The sequence below is a fragment of the Eutrigla gurnardus genome (genome assembly GCF_963514095.1).
Source record: "Eutrigla gurnardus genome assembly, chromosome: 2".
Taxonomy (NCBI): Eukaryota; Metazoa; Chordata; class Actinopteri; order Perciformes; family Triglidae; genus Eutrigla; species Eutrigla gurnardus.
Genome location: NC_139916.1, coordinates 31,636,239 through 31,660,324, shown reverse-complemented (window position 1 = coordinate 31,660,324; position 24,086 = coordinate 31,636,239). Strand labels below are relative to the sequence as shown.

General features: G+C 40.3%; 1 protein-coding gene and 1 long non-coding RNA gene across 3 annotated transcripts in view; one reads left to right on the top strand and one right to left on the bottom strand.

The window, feature by feature from the left end:
- The window catches only part of fhit (fragile histidine triad diadenosine triphosphatase), a 533,523-nt gene that overhangs the window by 29,773 nt on the left and 479,664 nt on the right, over nt 1-24,086 (top strand). For both annotated transcript variants that reach the window (XM_084025971.1, XM_084025972.1), the window contains exon 2: nt 23-108. The gene's annotated coding sequence lies outside the window, so the exon portion shown is untranslated. The remainder of the gene's footprint in view (nt 1-22; nt 109-24,086) is intronic.
- Nucleotides 20,346-21,799, bottom strand: LOC311024932. The gene is made up of 3 exons (XR_014598348.1): nt 21,616-21,799; nt 20,591-20,683; nt 20,346-20,468 (listed from the first exon to the last, which is right to left on the bottom strand). It is a non-coding gene; the product is annotated as an uncharacterized lncRNA (long non-coding RNA).

Here is a 24,086-nt window from a genome sequence, read left to right as displayed (position 1 = left end):
CTGCTGCTTTCTTCTCCCACAGGCAAAGAGAGCCGCGTAGCCGCTTCTTAATCTCTCAGCCACCGACGGCAGCAGTCCACGGCAGCACTCGGAAGGCTTCCTGTGCCGGTAAGATTACACGTCGCTGCACCTGAAACAGAATGGACCTGTCATTTCTGCTCGTGGTGGTCAAATGTTCCGTGCCAATAATTCCAGCTAACACTTGACAGGTCACAGAAATGCTGCAAAAGATTTTCTAACTTCATCGTTTTCTGCTCATTTGAGCGCAAATGAAAATCATCCAGCAAATGTATTTGTAAAATAGATTTGCTGAAACCATAGAAATATGGTAGGAATAGAACCGACATTGACATGTTTTCAGTGGTCATTTGACAATTGCATTTGTTGTTAGTTGTCATGGTGACAACACACGTCAGGGGGCTGTGATGCCACAGCTCACCAGGAAGAGAGGACGCAGCTGTCTGGATCGCTAGCTAGTTAGCTAGTTAGCATTCTCTGTAATCGGCTAAAGAATGACGGAATTAACAAGTTAGCGAACAAGCCAGCTGTCCACTAGTTAGCTCGTGTTACAGCCTCCCTAAACAATAAACGGCTCAGATGGAGACCGGAACACATGAAGATCGTCAAACTCTTTTGTACCGAAAAACAAGCTATTTTATTGATGAGCATCAAGAAAAAGACAAAACATACTCAAAAGTACAAATTAGAGAAACAAAAGATGGGGAAGTTACTGGCCCAAACTCAAAGTGGACCGTACCAACCCAGCTCTGCACCCTAAAACACCCAAAAGACCTGAACTTCCAGCAATCTCCGGCCCCAAACTAAGATAATAAAAGCCAGCACGTCTAAAGACATGGGGGGGAGGGCAAAAACAAAAAAACAAAAAAAAAATCAAAAAAGAGAGCAAGTGTTCCCTCTCAGTTCCACTCTTATACCATGGCACTTTCCCAATTAGCTTCAGGATACAGGAAGTGGATTCACACACACACACACACTCCCTAACGATGTGCTATAACGCCCCTGCAGGGCTTCCAGGTAACCACACATAACAGCAAGCTTGCTCACTAACTCCACACATAAAAATAGCTCTGGCCCTCCTGCTACATTGATTTGTTTGAGAATATCCTGTTTTGTTTCTATGGATAGAGCATTCAAAAATGCATCAGTGACAACTTTCATTCTGCTGCATTTCCTCAACAATGTCATGACTTTGTCCAAAAAAAACCATTTATAAAATCACTTATAAAAACGGTTGGCCACAATTTGTCATTTTAACATACAAACCCACCCTCAAAGTCCTTTAAGCTCAGGAATATATGAATGTAAAGAAACCCACGTGAGCCGTGTGCAAACTACTAGCTCATTCATCACGGTGCTTTAGACTGAAGCTCACTGATCCACCGAGCCAATCATTCTGCCTCCGTTCCTCTTGGACCAAAAGTGAGTCATTTCCTGCACCTAGCTCTGCAGTTGCGGGAAAGGAGAAGGACAAACATTACTAATGAGGTGATAGAGCAGCCTGGTCTCCGTAAACACACACACACACACACACACACAGACACAATCTGCATTGTGAACTACTTTTCAAGGGAAACAAGCATGTTTTATTTTGTTTTGTTGGTTAACTCAAACTGTGTGAAGGTGCGACCGTTTGGTTTGGTTTCCCTAGAAACCTAGTTGGGAGTGTAGTTTCCCTGTATAGGATAGATGTCCTGGGCTGGTCTCACCATTTATCAATGATGTTGCTATTTTGACTAGTAAAGAGAAGAATCCATCATTGATCAAAGGTGTGCATGACGGTAACAAGTTCACATAGTGTGTTTAGTTCAGGCTCGTGGATGTGACTACAGTGTGTGTCTTCAGCGGGTTATAGACTTTGGGCCCTAATGTCTATATCGCAGAGATATACACTCAACTAATGGCACTAATGATAAGGGCCGTTAGTTGAGTCTGTTAAAGTTACTGTTGGAAAGTGTAAAATCAAATATGATAAGTTGTATATCCAAATTTCATCCAGGCTCTGTGTCCACGTGGTGTGTTTTCCTGGCAGAGGAGCGTCTGCAGGGCCCTGAGGAGCACTTCATCCCAGTGTTTCATCAAAAAACAACTCCAAGTGCTTTTTTAATGTTTCCACGGCAACAGTATCTTTGAACACCATCCCCACTGTTAACACTTTTCTTATCTATTTGGGCTATCTATTGTTTTTGTTCACCATCAGCAGCGGAGGATGCTGCTTCATAATTTACCTCGAGGCGGCTGCATACCATTTTTGCTCATTGAGAAGTAAACAACAGCTATGTGGACACAGGCCCTCATGTTTCCCAAAATGCCACATTATTTAAGTTTGGTCCAATCGAAGCAATATGTTGTTCCCATATAAATGCAATGCAGCATTTCCATCATGGGGATGACCAGCAGTCAACATGAATCCATTTCCCACATGGATCTACCACGACGGGAACTTGTGTCCTTTGGCCCCTTTCCAATTGGGCCATTTTGACTTGTGGTGGATCCTCACCCCAAGCTGAGCCACAAGCAGCCACAAAGCACTGAAGCCACAGTGGCACAGTGAGTTGGATCCATTTAACGCACCGCGAGGTGTGTTGTTTACCTCGCTGACATGTCAGAGATGTGCTGCTTTGAAGGAACTCTATCTGCAGCTCTCCATCTCACATCCAGGATAACAGCTAACAAACCTGGGCTTACTCAATGATGAATACAGTACCTTCCGCTACTTCATCATAAAGGCCTCCTGCTGGTTTGCCAATGGGAAGCTTTTAATGTGAGGCAGCAGCAGCAGGATTTCATTTTCGTTCCCCAGCCCGTATTACTTCGGATTCATAACAAATGTTCACACCTTTCCCCCCCGTTTTAGTGTCACAATTTGTTTCTTTTTTGTGACCAAATATTTTTTATTCCCATTTTTCAATTCGCCATGGAGTAGAAAGGGAATCACAATCATTGAATTCTTGTATCATCGACAGACAGCTAACCCTTCTCCTCCTAGATGTCCATCATCGGAGTGCTCCTGTCCTACTGTTTCCTGGTAGTCTGCCCCTTTAAAGAGGAACTACACCTCCAAACCATTTTGTTCAGCTGAAACCCATTCATGAATCACGTTGAACAGGTCCAAATCGTGACATTTAAGTGTAAAGTATTTACATTCTACATATTATGTTGTAAATATACATAGTGACAATTGACATTGAATTTTGCTATTGGCTGAACCTGAGTCAGGTGACATATATGGAAGCAGCTTCAGTCCCCAACCATTAGGGTTGAGTGCTTCGATCCCCAAATGTTGACACTTCCGATACAATGTCTCGTTTCTCTCTCGTTGAAGATCAATTCTAGCGTCAATATGATCAATACCAGGTTCTTTCTTCTAGTTACCCATTTCATTAAAGATCAGAACTGTCTGTGCAAATAACATTCCATCGTGGTGAACTTAGCATGCACTCGCTTCCACTGCTGTTGTCATGTCGTGTGCAGTCATTAACCGTGGAAAGCCAAAACACCAGGCTCCATTCCGGGCTACATACAGTTACTGCATGAAGCCTGTTTGTTTGTTCCATACATGCTTTAGTTGGGGGTCAAACCAAGTGGCAGGTAGAACTTCTTCCACTCATCTTACAATGATTGTTAACATTTGGCAAATCATTTAGTGGTCATATATGAAAATGTATTCAGATTTAGATTATGGACGATGCATTTACCTGATCAATCCTGAAACACTGCTCTCCACTACAGGAACGTACATAATCTGCTTTTAAGACCTGAATTCAGTTCAGGAAGATGTTATATCGTTACATTATTATCATTTTAGGGAGTTGATTTTTGAAAGAGCAAAATAAGAAATGAATGACGAATTAAAAGGGAGTAGGACAATACCACAGTGTTCTAGTTTGGTCATTTAGTCAAACTTGTGAACTGCTCAAAATGGGGTTTGCAGTAGCGTAGGCTATAGAAATCAATGAGGATGAGTCAAGTCAATGATGGCCTTTTGGATCATTTAAATCTAATGAAGGGTGGTGCAATGAGTAAGATCTTTTTGAATATACAATAACATGCTTTTTTTGATGGCCTTCAGCCGAGTCTATCCTGTTAGCGTTGCTGCGGCGGCTCACGTCTCTTGGCAGGAGCTTAGTGTACGTCAATGTCAGCGTTTGCTGAATGGGGGAGAAAAAAACCCGAGCAGATCCCAGCAGAGGATCGTCATTTATCCCCACTCGGTAGCTCGGGCCATTAATCCATCTGAGGCCCCCACGCTCAGACACATTAACTATTTAGCTTCTGGGCAAGGAAATTCTTTTACTTTAAGCGATCGTCTATGACAGCAATGTCATGGAGGATATGACCCAGCATATGAACTGAGCGAGAGGGATTCCTCACAATGTAGTCTGATGTTTTGATGCAGCTTTCAAGTCCAGAAAAATGTCCAAAATGTTGGCCAGAAAAATATGAGCTGCCCAAGACCGTACCTTTAATGTGCAGTAAAAGAATGATTAGGTTGTTATGTGATCTATCACAAGCATTGCAAATGTGTTTGTGGAGCTGGCAGGGCTGTCCACTCTCTGTACCCGTCATGTTTGGCAAGATTCTGCGCCTAAAGCCCGATGTCAACCTTGTGCCGATGCAGGAAGTAGTTTGTCATTTATGCATTGGCACTGAATGTTCAACAGGAATTCTGTCCAATTTAGACAGTATCTGTCCCTCTGGATTTCTGTCCTGTAATTAATTAGTGGTGTGCGGATCAATACTAAAATATTGATACTTTCGATACCAGAAATGTATCGATTCTCATATTAAAAATATCGACATTTAAGTAATTTGGGGTAAATGAGTAGTTTATCAGGAACACAGTGGAAAGTAATTATGCTATCAGGATCTCGTCTAAATGGAACCCAGTTGGTAGTAGTAGTCCCTTTTTCTTCCGAATTGTTTAAAAATGTTCAGTTACTAAACAAAAAAAAATGTGTCAATGTTGAATGTTTGTGTTCAAAAGTTCAGACAAGCATTTTAAGATTCATGTTCAGATGCTGTCAATTAACATGCAACTTTTCAGTTGTTTTTCTTGTATGATCATTCTTCATAATTAAACAATAAGAACAAGTAGTCTTCTATTCATTAGGGAAGCTATAACACATTAAAATGTTGTACAAAATATCGATATCAGATCAGTAGCGTCGATACCAGCCTGAAGTTGACTTGGTATCGGATTGGAAAGGAAGTCAGTGGTATCGCACATCACTACCGGAATCTGCAATTCTGAGACCTTAAAGCCGTCGCTGGTTCCTTGGCGGCTGCGTCACCAGAGTGATGTTGCAGCAGTTAAAGACAGCAGAGTGCTTAAATCCTGATGACAGGATTTGACTTTGAGCACCATGTGGGCAGTGCTGTGTGTTTGTCCTACCTGAGGTCACGTTGCTGAGGACTGAAGTCTGTTCCTGACATTGCTCTCTTTTTCTCAGTAGAGTTCAAAACTACTCTCTACTCGCTATATGATCGACTGTATAGCGACTTGGCCGCTTGTCATGCTGTGAGAATTATTATACCCTATATAGTGGACTTAAAGTATCCCACAGTTCATCTAAATATCTCCGTCTGGTGTCATTGGTAATATAAACTAAATGAAGCGTTACGTTTCCTTTGTGGACACCTCGTTTAATTTAAAGAGCATTCTGTAACTTGATGAAGTGTGAGGACCAGGAGGTCACCGCAGACACCCAGGCTTAAAGCACTGCAGCCGTTTCCTGCTGAGTGAGCACAATGCAATTAACACTTTGCTAAGCTCCGCCCCCACTGCTACTCCTATTATTATCGCTCCTAATATTATGATATACCCCTATTAGCAGACAGAAGGGTCTACACCATGAGTTTAAAGGATCTATCAGGATATCAAACAGATTAAACAGGTAAAGACAGAGCTGAAGGAACAACTGTGTTCCTGTAAAGTCGGTAGGTCTTTATTCACTGTTCCAATCATTAAAAAAACAAGAGCAGAATGTGAAGAAAGCAAAATGATGGATAAATAAAGTGGGTGAGGATGAAAACAAATTAGCTGCTGTCATGCTGCAGTCACTGCAATATATGTGCAAATGCCCATACAAATAGAATAGATGTGCTTGGTGAAGAAAAATGTCTAATATGTGGAGAGAAGGAGATTAGAGGAGGAGGAGGAGATGAAAAGCAGTGAGTGTCCACACAGAAATCCCCGCTGCTGGTTTCTGTCAGCCGCTCTGCCTCGGGCTTAAACGGAGCTGGCCGAGCTCTCAAAGCAGGTATGACTGAAGTCAAGATACGTCTGTCTTCACTGAGCAACACATCCTCCTGCTTTTACCACAGCCTTCAGTTTAACAGCTGCTTCCATGGTTATCTGTACATGGTGGTGGAAATGCAATGTGCATTGCTTGTTTAAAACTCACGGATGTCTACTCATAAACCTTGTAATGCTACACACATGGGCTTTGGAAGTAACTGAACCCCAGAGTTTGGGCTGAGATGTCTCCAGCCTGGAAATTTGAAAGATGTTGAAAGTGGGGGGAAGAAGGTTGGACGTGTTTATTTGTTTATTTGTTATTAGATGGATCCCCATTAGCTGCCGCCTTGGCGACCACTAATCTTCCTGGGGTCCATAGGGTACATAGTACAGTGTAACATCAATGATATACCCAAACATTAATTCATACAGTCATACATTCCAATCATAACTACACTTCACATAATAAACACTTATAATAAAAACAACAATAACAACAACAATACACATGTACACACACACACATCAATTTAAACATGCATACTACCACAATATATCAAAAACATCATAATTCATACTGTGACGCATTCAGGAGTGGTTAGAGTGGTCACCAGACTGAAAATAATATATGCACTGTCCACAACAAAACCAAATGAAATACAAAAGTTTATTGACAGTTTGTGGGCGTGAGAGGTGAAGGTTAGCAGCAGTGTTAAGTCCGTAATCCAGTAGAATCGTCGTTGTCCAGAAGCAGGGTCTAGTACACCGGGGCGGATTCTCAGGTAGATCAGGGCGAGGCAGGCGGGGGGGTAGTCAGGCAGGCAAGGGTCATACACGAAGCGGGTTCTCAGACGTTCCAGGGCAGTGGCACACAGCAGACTTCTCCTACAAACAACGATCATACACAGCACTTTAACTCTTATGTTCTCGACTAACTCCACCATTTGATTTCCCCGAAGGTACTCTCCTGTGTGTGTGTTTCACTTCCCCTTTTGTGTCGTGTAATCTGGGCGGTGATTGGCTGCCATCGAGTTTCTCCAACGAGGTTCAGGTGTTTTCCATCTGGCTGATTGTAGTGATGTCACAGGAACTCCATCTTTGGGCATGCACTTGATTGGAGGTCTAGCTGACTGTGTCCCATGGGCTCCCTCTCGGGGCCGGAGTGTAAATACCGGAAATGGCACATACTGGTGGTTTAGTACCTCTCCTTTTAGGCTCCTCCGTGGCCGGCTGTCACAATACATATCATATATTAATGCCCTACATTTGTAATATCTTTTCTTTCACTACTATCATAATAATCCTAATTGTAATACCAATAATGAATTCCCGGTCATATGGTCAGCTGCATTAGGTGAGCCTTGAGTAGTTTTTTAAAAGTTAATTTGTTTTGTGAGTGAGATATGTGAGGAGGTAAAGAGTTCCAGGACATTATTGAACGATAGATCACAGAGTGTTTGAGTAGATTAGTTCTCGGAGTTGGAAGTATCAGGTAACCAGAGCTGGCATTTCTGGTGTATTATGTCTGTCTCTAGTCTACAATAATTGGTTAAAAAAATATGCAGTTGTCTGATTGAATATGATGTTTCTAAAAAAGATCAGAATGTCGTAGCTGAGTTTAACTTCAACTGTGAACCAGGAAAGTCGGAAGTGCATATCAGCTATATTTGTACGTGTTGAGCAGTGAAGTGCCAGTCTAGCAGCTCTGTTTTGAACCAGTTGCAATTTATGTATTTCTTTCTTAGCTACTGCAGACCATATAACAGAACAGTATTGCAGATGACAGAAAACCAAGGACTGTATTACCTGACTAATCATAGAGGATGACAAATAATGAGAGCATTTTCTAATCGACCATAGGCCTCTTCCTATTTTGGACACTGTGCTATCAATGTGATCAGACCATGACAACTGTTAGTCCAGCATTACACCAAGTAGTTTAGTTTTCTTGACCTGCTCTATTGCCGTACCTGATATTGATAGATGTAGCTGTTGGTCACCAATAAGCATACTTCTCGAGCCAAAAAGAATACATTTTGTCTTGGAGATGTTTAGGACCAGTTTGTTATTTTTCACCCAGCTAGATACTCTCTCTAGTTCTTGATTCACCATGGATTCTAGTTCATTTATGGTTGAAGCAGTGCTGTACAGAGTTGTATCATCCGCGTACATAACCACAGTGGAATTTTGTATTGCAAGAGGTAGATCGTTTGTGTTAATAGAGTAGAGTAAAGGGCCAAGGCAGCTCCCTTGTGGAACTCCACAGCTAATCTTCTTAGAGTCCGAAAGGCTACCATTGAAAAAGACTCTCTCTGATCTCTCAGATAGATAACTGATCATCCAAGAGAGTGCTGTATGGCTAAATCCATATCTGTCTAATTTAGTGATCAATATGTTGTGATCTAATACATCAAAAGCAGCACTGAAATCAAGTAGAACTGTGCCTACCATTTCCCTATTATCCATATGTTTCAGCCAGTCATCAGTTAGCTGGGCTAGAGCGGTGGTGGTTGAATGACCCTCTCTGTATGCATGCTGTGCACTTGTGATCAAATTATTTATAATAAAGTAATTTTGGATTTGCTTAAAAACTTTTCTTTTAAAAATCTTTTCTAATAACTGCTCAAAACCGGAAGCATGCTTATTGGATGGCTGTTTGCACCTGTAAAGCTAGATTTATTGTCCTTTGGTATTGGAATTATCTTAGCCTCTTTCCAAATCTTTGGACAAACCCCGTTAGTTAAAGTGTAAGTTTGGCGGAAATTGAAAATAAAGCTATTTTTTGAATGAAAATACATCAACTAAGCCGTGGAGGAAGTAATTTTCGCTCATCACGCAGTTCAGAGCTAGCACGGGTGGGAGCTAGAGTCCAAAATCGCAAACAGTGGGTTAGCATGGGGCCAACAGCCACACGCTTTCAAAATTGCATTTTTAAACCACTAACATTGCTCAAAACAGCGCCAAACCTCGTCAGCAGCTTGCTCTGGGTGTCTACACATAAAACGAAGCACCAACAACTCAGTTCATGAACCCGAAGTTTATAACAGAAGACAGTTAAGAACACTCACCAATTCTACCCCTGCCAGCTCCTCGCGAAGGATAGTCCGTAAGTGTCGATTACCGAACGCAATGCAAAAGTGAAAGTGAAACTGAAGATTTCGCCCAGAATAAAACGAGTATACTTTTAAATTAGTGGCAGTTTGGCCAAATATAAGTTAATAACGGTGGGTAAAAACGTCGGGATAGTTTGTATACACTTCCAATCAGTTCAAGACAGCAGCTTTATCTGAAGCACATACATGTCACGCGAGATCTCACACGGGAACACGGGAGCTGCGTTCGGTAATCGACACTTACGGACTATCCTTCGCGAGGAGCTGGCAGGGGTAGAATTGGTGAGTGTTCTTAAGTGTCTTCTGTTATAAACTTCGGGTTCATGAACTGAGTTGTTGGTGCTTCGTTTTATGTGTAGACACCCAGAGCAAGCTGCTGACGAGGTTTGGCGCTGTTTTGAGCAATGTTAGTGGTTTAAAAATGCGATTTTGAAAGCGTGTGGCTGTTGGCCCCATGCTAACCCACTGTTTGCGATTTTGGACTCTAGCTCCCACCCGTGCTAGCTCTGAACTGCGTGATGAGCGAAAATTACTTCCTCCACGGCTTAGTTGATGTATTTTCATTCAGAAAATAGCTTTATTTTCAATTTCCGCCAAACTTACACTTTAAACATCTATTAAAGATGTGACAAATCGGAGCTGATATGTGAGCAGCTGCAAGTCGTAGCAGTTTACCGTCTAGGTTGTCTGTCCCGGCAGGTTTTTCAATTGGTAGGGATAGTAATAGTTTATTTATGTCAGGGACAGCAGTCTGCGCAAAGACAAATTTACAGATTTTATTCTTCATCATACATTTCTCAATTAGTGTGCATGAGGAGGATCCATCGCTTGGCATTAAGCCTTTTCTGAGACCATCAACCTTGCTTAGAAAATAATTATTAAAATAATTTGCAATTTCAACAGGTTTTGTTAAGAAAACACCGTTATTTTCTATAAATTAACTTGTCTGGTGTGAAGACCTTCCCATTATCTCATTCAATGTTTTCCATAGTTTTTTACTGTCATTTTTAGAGTCTTTCATTTTACTCTGGTAATATTCTTTCTTTTTGCATCTATTCAGTTTGATTTCTTAATTTGCAGTAATTCTCTTTATCACACGTTAAGCCACTCGAATCAGCCACTCTTAGCTGTATTCCGTTGAGCCATTCGATTTTTTAATTCACAATTTGTCCATGGTGCACATTTTGCCCTTACAGTTGTTTTTTTCAAAGGTGCATGTTTGTGTGCTATTGGCATAAATAATAATAATAATAATAATAATACATTTTATTTGTTGGCGCCTTTCAAACACCCAAGGTCACCTTACATGATAAATTCAATTCAATTCAATTTTATAGTGTCAAACAACAGAAGTCATCTCAAGACACTTAACATTGAGCAGGACTAGAATACGCTCAAAATTTCAAGAGTCAACACAATTTCAAAGTCCCAACATCACCCAGGGGCAAGCTTTACAGCGACAGTGGCGAGAAAAAACTGCCTTAATAGGCTTTTAGGCAGAAATCTCGTGCAGCCCAGGGCCCTCATTTATAAAGCTTGCGTACGCACAAAACGGGGCTGGAAACGTGCGTACGCCACTTTCCACGCAAATGTTGTGATCTATAAAAACCAAACTTGACGGGAAAGTGTGTGTACCCGTAAGCAAACTCTGAGGCATGCGTACCGGTACGCACATTCTGGAGACTGGAAGGGAATCAGCAGTAAACGTGAGAAGAACTATATATTTTTGATGACTCGCACACATTTAATAATACTCCATATCATACGTTAGATCTGCGTTATCATGATGAACTCCAGCAATGTTTTTGACGCTTTTAATGAGTGATAGTTTTTTTCATATTAACACCTTCTTTTAAAATCTGACTTGTATCTTAAATCAAAATCATTTTGAAATATTGAATCAGCGCTGTCACCGCAGGAGGAGGAGACGGCCCAAATGCATGTAATACAGTAATACCTTCCATTAGATCACTGCAGAACACAGCGGGAATAACTAAATATTCTCCTTATTTATGTGCATATATCATCAACACACATACATACAGCCATTAAGCCATTGTATAATTGTTACACTTATCCTCTTTTTTAAACCACCAGAGCGCAGAGGAAATGCGCTATAATGAGTGCCACGCTCGTCGTGGAGCGTGGAGAGCGCAACTTTACCGAACTTCAGGAGGCAGAATCTACCACCCGGCAAAGGTGGTAGAGACCCCAGCATGATGAGCCCGAGCCACGGCCCCCTGCCCGACTGGAGGGGTATCAACAGGGCGCAAGAATCCGTGAGGATGTCATGCTGCGTTTGTAAGATAAGGAAGACAACAATCAATGTTCATTGTAAACATATTATTTTATTAATCACAGTGCGCGTTTGCCGTAGCTCATCTGCAATGTTGTTGATGGCGGTGATTGTGTCTCGCTGAAGTTGCAGGACGGCATCAGTGAGCACCCGACCGCTTGATGTGCCATTCGTCCGGGGTGCGCTGCTGCTTTGCACCGGACCCGGACGCTGTGCCGAGGGCCCGTCACCGTCACCCTCCTCACACCACCCTCCTCACCGTCACTCTCCTCACCGTCACCCTCCTCTACGCCCAACGCTGCAGACTCTGGAAGGACAAAAACTATTTAACGTTTTGTTTTATATACAATAAAAGTTTAAAATCTGTTCACCCTCATACCTCTGGTCTCAGTCGCGTCTGTGTCTCCCTCCTTTTCAGACACAATCCCCGTCAAAGTCACATCAAAATCAAACCTCCTCAAATACTCTAGCAATACATTAAATCCATGTTAGGAGCGGAAAGATGTCATTTACCTTCAGATCACCGTCAGCTCGGTCCAGCTGACGCCGTTGACTGCAGCAGCAATGTGTTGCTGCTGCACTGCGTCTTTTTATTCGTGATCCCGCTGCTGTGACCACTAAATTAAATTATTGTCCGGGCCTCCACCTCCCAAACAAGTGTCTCTTTCTCCGTTTCTGAAAAGTTACGTTTCTTCGCTTTTTTTCTGGCCTGTCGCCGTGATTCACCACACGGAAACGATTGCATGCCGGCTCATTAACATAGTAAAATGTGGGCGTGTACAGGGCGGGATTCAGGTACGCACACTTGTAGGTGATCCTGTGATTTATAAAGGGAACATTGCGTACAGCTTGCGTGCGCACAGTTTTATAAATCTGATTTTTTTTTTGGCTCACGCAAAATTTGGCTTTTTGCCGTACGTACACTTTTAGTAAGGATCCTACGCACAGTTTTATAAATGAGGGCCCAGGCCCTTGGGTTCCAACTGCATTTGGTGTTGGTAGTATAGTAGTAGTAGCATTAACAGTAGTGGTGGCATTAACAGAAGCATGTATCAAGTACATGAAGATACTCAATGCTGAATCCGGGTCCTCCTCATTACACACAGTTGACCAGTTAGTGTTCTTTACGTCCTCCACAAAAAGCTCCTGCTGAAAGTGCTTATATGCTCTTTTATATATAATCCTACCAGCTGTTTTGGGAACCTTGGTTTTCCTTTTTAGTGCAATAAATTGTGATCGCTAAAACCAAGCACAACTGAAACTGCTTTAGAGCACTGTTCAGGACTATTAGTGAAAAAGAGATCTATACATTTAGATGATGATCGTCCATTTTTATTTGTGTTGATTCTCGTTGGTAGTGTAATAGTTTGAGTTTACAAGATTACAGATTACAGATAACAAGCACTAGCTGCAGCAAAAAAAGTTTTTTTAAGAGGGCACTGAGATGACCAATCCACATTTAAATCACCAACAAAGTATAATTCACGGTTATCATCACAAGCTTTATCCAGAATTCCACAGATACTGTCAAAATATTTCATATCCGCACTCAGCGGTCTGTAACAGCATCCTATAACTAATGGTTTGGTTTGTGGCAGATGAACAGGAATGTGATTCTGGATATAAAAAGCTACGCCTCCTCCAAATTGATTTCGGTCTTTCCTATATAATGTATATCCATCAATAGCTAATTCTGTATTGTTAAATGATTGGTCTAAGTGGGTTTAGTGGTCTAAGTGGACAAATGTCGCTCAGCAAAGTCCAGACTCTTCTCTGTTCTGGCGCCTCAGTGGTGGAACGAACTCCCGACTAATGTCAGGACAGCAGAGTCATTTGCCATTTTCCGAAAAAGGCTCAAGACTCACCTCGACTCTACATAGCATGACCCACTAACACCCCCCCCCCCCCAAAAAAAAAAACTTACCTATAGCACTCTGATCGTAGCACTGTTGCTCTTGAAGTACTAGTTTACTCAGATGAGGACCTAACACTCGTTCTATTTTTAGCTCTTACTTTATCAGCAATGATACATTGTGGTTTCTTTGTTTCCTTCTTTTGACAAATGTACTTATTGTAAGTCGCTTTGGACAAAAGCGTCTGCTAAATGACCTAAATGTAAATGTTTCAGATATTGCCATTACATGAATATTGTTTGGCAGCATCACAGAACTTAATTCATGGATCTTGTTTCTTTTAAGCTGCAAATGTTTAAATGAGCAATCAATAAGCCTTTTCCTTGGATACTTATCTTAGAGTCCATAAACAGTTAAAATAAAATCATAAAAACAAATAGTTCTCATACCTGAGAGAACAGAGCCATCTACTCAGCACATTTACTTCTATTTTTCCCAGTCACCGATTTTGGGGTTGAGGTAGAGACAGTAGGTTGATGGTTGAGTGGAAGGCTGATGTTATTACCTGTGAGGTTGCGGTCGACTATCTCTCGTCGTTCCCTTGGAGGATGAACAATAAGTTTATCATACCTAAAATAGGCAATGTTTCCTTTTTGCCTTTCCTCCTTCAACTGGGGAAGTTGCTCCCTCCTCCTCTGTCTCACCAAGTCTGAGAAGTCCTCATTGATATATAATATAGTGTGTGTGTGCTGATGAAGACATGGCCAGTCACTCATTGACTCATTTTAAGTAACCGAGTGTCAATACAACGTTTCAAAATGAATCAGTGGTATTAACAAAAGGAATGTGCTTGTTTTACACTGTGACAAGAGTGTGGTTGAAGCTTTTAATTGTTAAGTTTTGCTCACCTGGGGGCTGGCTGGCGGTTATTGAGGACTTTGTCGTCTGATGAGCCAGATCTTGAAGAGAATGTGATAGTGAATGTGATATTGTATCGGGAGCCAGTGAAGGTGTTGAAGGAAGGGTGTGATGGTGGGTGAGCAACCGGGCAGCTGAGTTCTGAACATATTGTGGTTTGTGGAGGTCTGTGGAGGGCCTTTTGGAATAGTCCAGTCTGGACGTTATGAAGGCCTGGATGAGTGTGTGTGTATGTGGATGAGTGTATGTGGATGAGTGTATGTGGATGAGTGTGTGTGTATGTGGATGAGTGTATGTGGATGAGTGTGTGTGTATGTGGATGAGTGTATGTGGATGAGTGTATGTGGATGAGTGTGTGTGTATGTGGATGAGTGTATGTGGATGAGTGTGTGTGTATGTGGATGAGTGTATGTGGATGAGTATGTGTGGATGAGTGTGTGTGGATGAGTGTATGTGTATGTGGATGAGTGTGTGTGGATGAGTGTATGTGTATGTGGATGAGTGTGTGTGGATGAGTGTGTGTGGATGTGTGTGTGGATGAGTATGTGTGGATGAGTGTACGTTGATGAGTGTATGTGTATGAGTGTGTGTGGATGAGTGTATGTGGATGAGTATGTGTGGATGAGTGTGTGTGGATGAGTGTATGTGTATGTGGATGAGTGTGTGTGGATGAGTGTATGTGTATGTGGATGAGTGTGTGTGGATGAGTGTACGTTGATGAGTGTATGTGTATGAGTGTGTGTGGATGAGTGTGTGTGGATTAGTGTGTGTGGATTAGTGTGTGTGTATGTGGATGAGTGTGTGTGCGGATGAGTGTACGTGGATGAGTGTGTGTGGATGAGTGTATGTGGATGAGTGTATGTGTATGAGTGTGTGTGGATGAGTGTGTGTGGATGAGTGTGTGTGGATGAGTGTATGTGTATGAGTGTATGTGTATGAGTGTATGTGGATGAGTTAGGTGGATGAGTGTATGTGGATGAGTGTGTGTGGATGAGTGTATGTGGATGAGTGTATGTGGATGAGTGTGTGTGGATGAGTGTGTGTGGATGAGTGTATGTGTATGAGTGTATGTGTATGAGTGTATGTGGATGAGTGTTTGTGGATGAGTGTATGTGGATGAGTGTGTGTGGATGAGTGTATGTGGATGAGTGTATGTGGATGAGTGTGTGTGGATGAGTGTGTGTGGATGAGTGTATGTGGATGAGTGTGTGTGGATGAGTGTATGTGTATGGTTGTGTGTGGATGAGTGTGTGTGGATGAGTGTATGTGTATGAGTGTATGTGTATGAGTGTGTGTGGATGAGTGTATGTGGATGAGTGTATGTGGATGAGTGTATGTGTATGAGTGTGTGTGGATGAGTGTGTGTGGATGAGTGTGTGTGGATGAGTGTGTGTGTATGAGTGTGTGTGTATGAGTGTATGTGGATGAGTGTGTGTGGATGAGCGTATGTGGATGAGCGTGTGTGGATGAGTGTGTGTGGATGAGTGTGTGTGGATGAGTGTATGTGGATGAGTGTGTGTGGATGAGTGTATGTGTATGAGTGTGTGTGGATGAGTGTATGTGTATGAGTGTGTGTGGATGAGTGTGTGTGGATGAGTGTATGTGTATGAGTGTGTGTGGATGAGTGTATGTGTATGAGTGTGTGTGGATGAGTGTATGTGTATGAGCTCTAGTGTAACTATCTAACAGTGGACCTATGGATCGTAACACTCACACTAACAGGGGACTTGAAATGCAACAGGGGACATTTTTCAAGTCCCCTGTTGGACTTGCCTTGAATCTTGCTAAAATCATGCCTAAAGCCTGCTGGCAATTTTTTTTCATTTTTGCCAAGAGTGGACCTGGAGGTGTGTGAGTGTTTAAAATAATAATTAACAGTCTCCTGGCAGACCGGAGCAGGAATTCTAAGGATTAACTCACACACGTCGTATTCAACACTCATGAATACGAATGGCCTGCATCGTCAGAGGGTCGTTCAGACTGCAGGGGGACTGGAGAAGCCAGTCTCTTAAAAGATACTACAAAATAGAGAAAGCTAAGCTTACATGATTCCAGCTCTACACTGTATCAAAATAAAAGGGTACCCACAGAGTAGAACAATAATATTGATTTTCATAATTAAAAAAATAAAATAATAATTAAATTAAATAAAATCACAAAAAATAAATCAGCAGATCATTTTGTTTTCTTTTTTGGTACAAGAAAACAGTAACATCAATAACATTCATGAGAAGGCTTTTTTTTTTTTAAAAAAGAAGCTGAATAGGTTTGTTATTAAGCTTATCGAAGAAGAATGAGGTTCAGCTTTCGTGGATGTCTTAAGTTTCAAGCAAAAACACTATTAAAATAAATAACCACCGGAAAGGCAGGAGAGTATCAAGTCATTTAGAGGAAGAAAAACAACTGGGATAAAATTAAAATGATTAATTTGAATACCTCAATACAAAATTGTTAAAATAATTTTTCCGTAAACGAATAAATTCACCCAAGGAGGAGATCGGAGACATAAGTAAAGTCGACGTCTTTCTTTAATCTTGTACAAGAGGAGCAGTTACAATGCAACAACGTGTGAGGATGCTACAGAGGAAGTGCTCAAATCATTGTTGTTACTTGAGTCTTTTAAAGGCACAGGAGATAATGCATCATTGAAAACATGTAATACAAGACATCATGTGCACAGGGCCCCTGATAACGGTTAGCTGTTCTGCAGAATAGCTTTAGACCCTGTTTAGGTCATCAGTGGAAATACTAAAGTCATTAAAACACTAAAATCATGTGGTTATACAAAATTGTTATAACAAAAATACTGTCACATTAAGTTATGTTTTTGTTTGGCAAATGCAGAAGGTATATTTGAGGGTGGTCAAGCCGAGCGGTATCATAACAATGGGATTGAGAAATGTGAATGCACATAACAATACTGCATCAGGGTTCACACTGAAACTGTCTAATAGGCCTTTATATGTTGCCTTTTGTCTGAAATGCTATAAAACAGTTAAGTTGTTCCACTGTATAGAGTTGTATTAGTCCCCTCTTTGCCTCTACAAAATGACACAAGTCCCCTGTTGGATGGTATTGAATGACACTTATCCTGTGGCTGTCTGTTTTTCTGTATATTTCTACAGTGTTTTCAGTGCCCAACAATGTTCGTACACTGAAAAATTTGACTTTTTGGTGCAGTAAACTCTATTAGAGTAACTGTCATAATTTCTACCGTATTTTAAAGATTCAGTGAGAACTAGAGTTTCTTAAGTAAAATTAAACATTTTATTAATGCAATACATGAATTATGGGGGAAGAGTAAGTTTTACTTCGGTTTACTCTGAAAGTGTAGCGTTTTGAATTGATGCACGACGCATGCGCACAGTACAACAGGACTGGCTCTGCTCAGGGCGTTACAGGATCACAGAGCAAGGTGTAACAGTACGACAGTCATTTCGCAGGTAAGTTGTTACTGTTCTGTTTTAAATTTGTGATAATATATAAGTCTGCATGTATTTTGATAGTTTGACGCAAGATATATTACTGTTCATAAGTTAATTTAAAGTTAGCATAACGTCACATTGGTCCGTGCTGGCCTGTAAGTGGGAGGGCTGCAGTTTTTCCCCCAATAAAAATAACTAAAGTTAGGATATTAAAAAAACACCAGCGTAACTGTATAATGTTAATCAACTGACATCAACATAGTAGAACATGGTTTTGTTGTCTGTAAAACTTTTGGCAGTGACACTGACTGAAGTAACATTACGTTAGTGAATTAATATTGTGCATTGAGAATGAGGGGGAGATAGATTTCGCCGGCCTCTGTCTAAAAACGGCTACTGATGAATTTTTGGGAGAAACGCCCGAGAATAGGTTTTTAAAACACGTTTACTGACAGAAGCGCCAGAGGTCTTTGAGAGCCCCAGCTTGCAAATTTTGACAAGAAGCTAGTTAGCACGGCTAGTAACACGGCTGTGCCGTGTGGTGTGAAACCCACAGCAAGCTTATGATGTACGGACCGATACTTTCGATACCAATTTTACTCAGCATTCATGTTTTTGTAATTCAATAAAAGAATCGATTGTTCATTACAAGTTCTACTCGCAAATAAATCTGTTGAAATGTTATGTATTAATTGCTTGATTTAGCATAGACAAACAAAATGTTCATTTACGTTTGATCATGATACAGTTTGTTTCTTATTAAGTCTTATTAAAATATTTTTCTATCTATCAACAGGAAGCAAATCAGAACAGAAAATTATTCTCATCATTCAGGCAAGTAGAAAATAATAATGATATAATATTGTTTTGTTATTGTCCCTTATTCATCCATCATAACGAAATATTAAAATTGTGGCTGAATATTTTAGACCATTGTTTTAATACGGCAAATTGTGTCTCTTCACTTTCAGGGTGCCCTTTGGAGGAGCCAGTGGACTTTGTAGACAGTTGGAGTTGAGGTCTAGGGTGGAGGAGATATCCATCAGGGAGAAGTAGGCCTCTTATGATATGAGGTGGTCATGCAAAAGATGCAATTTTAGGTCATCAAAACGTTTAGAGCTCATAAAACATTATAGGTTGAAGGATCTACACACTGGTCAAGGCTGGTCACTACCCTGCTTGTACTCAGATTGTCCTTGTTTATTTAAAGGTTGGGGGGCATTCATGCACATTTGTCTAGAAATCATACACAGGCATGGCAGATAGTTTCATTTTTGTGTCTTGTATGTAATTCATGGAGTTTTAACACAGAAGCAATATTTTGAACACCTCGAGACTCATCTGAAAAAGCACGAAACTGTTAATTGTGTTTTTAAAGATTATGACTACAGTTGAATATATGTTCAACTTTTGCTTCACATAAATAAGGAAGCACAATCCTCACTGCATTGAAGATTTTTAAAATACTGTAATATAATGTATACTGTATTGGGCAATTCAATCCACAGTAGTGGATTTACTTTGACGGTTCTTGTTTGTTGAACTGTTTTAAATGAAAAATAAACAGTTTAATTACATTATTATTTAGTTGTGTGGTATGTGATAAATATGCATAGAGTATTGGTTAAATTAATTTGGTAACATTTATCAAAAGAAAACTGGCAATGATTACCTAATTTTAGTGAGTAATGTAACGGAATGCAACCAAGTAAATTAAAATGTGAAGCACAAGAAAATAATTTAAATCTACTTCATAACAGCAAATACTATATATATATAAAATATATTTAAAATTTTGAGGACAATTATGTTCCTGTCTATGAAAAACAAGTAGATTTTACTTCATTTTAAATTAATTTTAAATAACTATAACTTAAAACTTCAATGTAATTAAGTAAATGCTACTTAATGTCTTTACAACTGTTATGTTTTATGGTAAGTAAAATTTACTTGATACTGGCAAGTGAGTGTTAATTGATATTGCAGCATTGATTTGACTAAATCATTTGTGTGCAAATACGATATATTTTTTTCAGTGTATTATACAATTTTCAGGTTATAACTACAAATAAAAAACATAAAAACAATACAGAGCTGTGTTAAGCCAAAGTTTATTTAAAGTGCTTTTAAATCCACACACACTCTTAAACTGAGAGTATATCTCTTGCTTTTGCTGTACTCCTAACAATGGAAATGGCTGTCCTCTTTAACTTGTAGTTTGCACCTCTTTCAATGTCTCCTGAGGTCTGTTGTGACGTACATAGCGAAGCAAAACTTGCAAGGCAGGTAGTCTGTTGCTGTTGATTGACAGGTTGCTTGCCTTTAAGGTACAATTTGTCCTTTCCCAGATTTCACGACTGATCAGTTATGGTTGTAGTTTCCAAGGTTCCTAATTTTGCTCAAAAGATGATTGTGCATGGCTGAAACTTGCCTGTGTGCAAGTGCCTTTGCCACTTCAGGTTTAACCTGATGTTCCTTTTCCAGATGTCTTGTAATTTTTCTTGTCATAGATCCGCTGATGTCGACTGTTTGACGAAGTTTTCACTTGAATGTCCATTGGCGTTGGGGTTTTTGAAGGTGGTCTTCCTTGGATTACTTCCCTTTCTGAAGAAACAATTTGCAAAAGATAATAGTATTAAAATTTAATAGCCACACTATTTTCACACATTCGTCTACTTTTTAGGAATTGGTTTTGCAATTGTCTTCCTAATTACTATTTCAAGCACAGATAATTCCTCTTCGGTGTCGTCGGAAGATGTTTCTGCTTCTGCTGGTTGTTCCTGTTCCTCTTCATCTGACATTTCCAGGGTCAGGGTAACCTGAAATAAACAAAGTGCTCTGAAATAAACAAACATTTTTTCAAAATAGTAAAAGAATACATTTTTACGACACTACCTTTCTTCAAACACATTTACCAAATGCATTTTTTGCCACCTCCGGTTATGTAAACACTAATCACCAATTCACTCACAGAAACATTAACTTCCTTCATTTATATTCACACTGCCAGAGTTGGTTGTGGTTCCACTGTACTGACTGTTGTGTGAAACCTGTAAATATATTAAAACAGTTCATTGTTTCCACCGTAGTGTTCTAAGGATAAAATTTTTCCAATGCACAGAATCATACACACACATGGGGTCATGCCATACCAGCTCACCTTGGCCCTCCCAGTTCATGTCATGGAATTTCTTGAAAAATGTATGTAAAAATGTATCTTAAATTCATTGGACCTCGTAAAATACTATAGCTGGAATCCAAATACTTTTTAAGTCATGAATTTTTGAGATTTGGCCCACTACGCTTAATATGAGCAGTTTTGTGATTATTATATGTGTATTCTATATGATTATGTACATTGAATACAAACTGGAGACACCGGAGGCCTGTCCTAGGAAGCAGGATTTGGGCTTAGCGAGGTAACTTCAGCATTAACTCTGGGTTTTCTGTCCTACAACGCTGGTTCACTTCTTACCGGGGTAGATCGCCATGGTAACTGGAGGGGTAGCTCATTGAAATGAACGATGTGCAAACGACTCTACCTTCCCCAACCCCCGTGCTGCTCCTTTGAGCAACAAGTCCAGGACAAGACTAACACAGGTCCCACAGCTCCACACCAACCCCCGCAGCAGACACTGCATCCCAGCCCCACCCCTTCATGACATGAACGAAGAGGGGTTCTGAATTCTGAGTGAGTTGGCATGGAATGAACTTCAAATAAAAAATAGAGAATATTTATGGTGGCACTTACATGTGAAAATCTGAAGGCATTCCTCAATGGTTGGACATTCTTCAAATGAACTTTTCAGCATTCTGGTAATAATATCCTTTAGGTTCATCCATTTTTCTGAGTGAAGTTGCCTGTTTGGACATTGTGAGACAGCCCAAGGGGATCACTGGAGTAGGGTGTTCTGGTTTGATCGGGATCATCAGTCAGGATGTAATGCACCAAGCACCCCGCTACCTAAAATGTATTGGAAGAAATTGAAAAAATGTCATCTAACAGTCACCAAAACTGCTCTTTGCATTGAACTATTTGCATTTACCTAGTCAAACTGTAAAAAATAAGGAATAATAATATTTAAAATTAAAATAAATAATGAGTTCTTCTGACTATGCAGGACAACTTGATATGGTATATTTTATATTATTACATTTGAGAAATCCAAACTCAGTGGTCATGGTTCGAAATGGCATCATGAATTACGTTTAAATGAACATTTTCAAGCTCAACTCACTTGGATATCAGATTCCTTCTTGTACGTGTATTGTGGGCCTCCAACATCCTCGTAACTGTAGCAAGTGGTCTGTGCAAGATCCTTTATTCTGCTTGCTCCACATTCTGTGATATACAGTTTGTTGTTGACGTCTGTAGAAAAGCAAAAATACTCCTTATTCATATGCCCATTAAAGGCCATCTACAAAATCACAACCAAACATAATCAAAATGCATAATACCAGTTATTCCATCTTTAAACTTTTACAAAACAAAATGTTTTTTAGGCTTCAGGTTTCAAAATTCAAAAGTGCAAAAAAGTGAAGCTCCCCAAGTCCCAGCAATAACTCCTGGCAGATTTCTTGTCGTCGCTGCTTGGTAAGGTTTTGTCTCTCTGGAAGATTCTCGTTTTCAACCAGTTCACTCAGGCTGAATTTACAGAGAGGGGAGACAAAATAGGCAAAGTAAGCATCTTCTAACACAGAAATGGGTTGGCAACAAATGTTCCACTAGTACATTTTTTGAACACAGAAAATAAGCCATCTCCAATTCTTTTTTGGACATATGTTTGGGAACTTGTTTCACTGCCACAGGGCAGTTGTGCAGGAGTCCTGGGAATGTTTCAGCAGCATTGCGTCCATTTGCAATCTTCATTTCAGTGTTGAAAAGGACTTTATCAATTTTCATCATGCCATGGAGTCAAGATTTTCCAATGAAGTCTTCCATCAAGATTCCTTGAAAGGGCAGAAAACCCAATAAGATTATGGCAATGTGAGGGTGAAACAATACAAAATATATCTAGAAATGACTACAGAGTGTCGAATTGAAGAAGAAGGTTGGTTATGTTAGTGATATCACAACTATATGAGTGTAGACTGTCATTTCTGTGGTGGAAATCAGTTTATGATTTCCTGGTGAGAAATAATACCACTCCTAACAGAGCTCTGAGTAATTTATAAATAAGGAGTCCAAAACAGGCTAGCAGTAGCGACAGATAACCTCATGACACATGGAATATTGTAAGGGTTAGGGTTATAACTATTCAAACTTCTAATTAACCTAAAATAAACCACTAAATAAAAAAATTCCCATCACAATTTCTATAATCCATTTTCTCTCTGTTATTGCTCACATCAGTGACAGACAATTAAAGCTCTGGTCTACGGTTTGAAAGATTTGTCAATTTACTATTGGATCAGGATTGTGGCAAACAGTTTGGAATCATGGACGTACTGCAGTCGGGGTGAAAGAGAAATCTTACCGGCAATCGCTGCATTTACACCGATAATGTTTCATCATTCGTGGCCGTAATAAACACTATTATTGCTTTGTTCATGTTGTGGAAGTCCTGGACACACCGGGAACTAAACAATTTCCTGCCTGAGTTCATCCTTTACCCGGAGGGAATGTTCCCATTATTGTCTATGTAAGAAGCCATGCATGCCATCGCGGTGTGGCGAGTTTCGAGAGACGGGCCGCCGCCCTCAAGCTCTTGAAAATGTTTTAAACTGACCGTTGTCGATCTAAAATAAAGACAGATTCAGGAACTGCATAGCTTATTTCTCGCCTAAAATGTTTTCAGAAACACATTTCGGTGAACTATTTTCGTAAAATAAGAGGAAGGTGGGAGGCTGCGAGGAGAGAACGATATGAACTCGGGGGGGTTAAGGAGCACAGAGGGGAGGGATGTGTGTATGTGTGTGGGGGGGGGGGGTGCTTTTTTCAAACCTTTCAAATCGTAGACCATAGCTTTAAGATACCTTACAATTTTTCTCCTACTTTCTCAATATTTTTTACTGCACAATGTAATGGCAACACGACGTTTCAGTTTAAAACAATGAGCTTCAAAAGAATTTAAACCAGTTTCTAATCAAATCAGATATCCACAATATCGGTATGGATGAGAGTCCTTATATCTTAGTTAAATGATGAAATTGTGTTTGTGTGTGTGTGTTTTTGTGTCAAAGAAACAAAATATAGAAATAGATATATACATACATGTCGCC